General features: G+C 48.1%; 1 non-coding gene across 1 annotated transcript; it reads right to left on the bottom strand.

Annotated features, from left to right (window-relative positions):
• Nucleotides 1-494: 494 nt before the first annotated feature.
• On the bottom strand, nucleotides 495-685 carry LOC137350761 (U2 spliceosomal RNA). Its single transcript, XR_010969478.1, has one exon. It is a non-coding gene; the product is annotated as a U2 spliceosomal RNA (small nuclear RNA).
• Between the last annotated feature and the right edge of the window lie 268 nt (nucleotides 686-953).

The raw sequence follows: 953 nt of genomic DNA, 5'->3' as shown, positions 1-953 counted from the left end.
TGGTGCACTTAAAACAATCTTTGCCCGCACTCTTGGTCTGCTGGTTGGGGGAGGTGTCTTCACCTGGGTCAGCTGAAGCTGCCCAGGCACTATTTATCCCCTTCTGGCTCTTTAGCCGCGCAGCTTCAGCTGACCCAGGCTGGACAATTGGGGTGGGGAGGGAGCTTCCCTGTGTGCTTATTGCAGCAGCACGGATCCCTACAGAATTGGTAGCCCCATCCCTTGTTGTTCCGGCCACTTGTTCCTCCCCCAACAGTCCAAAGCAAAGCAAACTTCTGGTGTTCAGCACCCACCTCCAAACAAAGCTTTGTTTCCAAAATCAAGTCTCTTTCTTCACTATAAAGGTGATTGTTGTTCAAGCTTTCCCTCTGCTTGGTTGTAACTGCTCTCCCTCTGCTCAGTGTAGCTCCTCTCTCCAACTCTGCAACCTCCAACTGCCACCAGCACTGTCAGCTGCACCTCCAAACAAGCAACAGCCAACCCATTTTTTTTTTTTTTCTTGCACCACTCCTGGAAACACTGCAACACCAGGTGGATGCACGGAGCGGACGGGGCAAGCCCCCGCTCCATCTCCCCGTTCCAAAAACCAATCCAACACTTGGTTCCCAGATAGGGGACACACCAGATACCAAACTGACAAGAACAGATACTACACTTGATCCTAGCCAAAAGGCCGAGAAGCATGCTGTACCTGCCCTAGGAGTGTTTGATCGGACAGTGTAGAGGGAGCTTTACTCTGTATCTAACCCCATTTTTTTGTATCAAACCCATTTTTTTACAAGGTGGCCTTTATACCCCAAGCCCCTTTTATTCATTTTTGTCAAGGGGGCCTTTATTGTAACTAATACTATTTTTTTTTAACCCCTTTTTTTTATAAGGTGGCCTTTATACCCCATGCCTCTTTTATATATTTTTGTTGAGGGGGCCTTTATTGTATCTAACTCCGTGCTGTA

The sequence above is a fragment of the Heterodontus francisci genome, chromosome 35 (assembly GCF_036365525.1).
Source record: "Heterodontus francisci isolate sHetFra1 chromosome 35, sHetFra1.hap1, whole genome shotgun sequence".
Taxonomy (NCBI): Eukaryota; Metazoa; Chordata; class Chondrichthyes; order Heterodontiformes; family Heterodontidae; genus Heterodontus; species Heterodontus francisci.
This window is presented reverse-complemented; position numbering and strand designations above follow the sequence as displayed.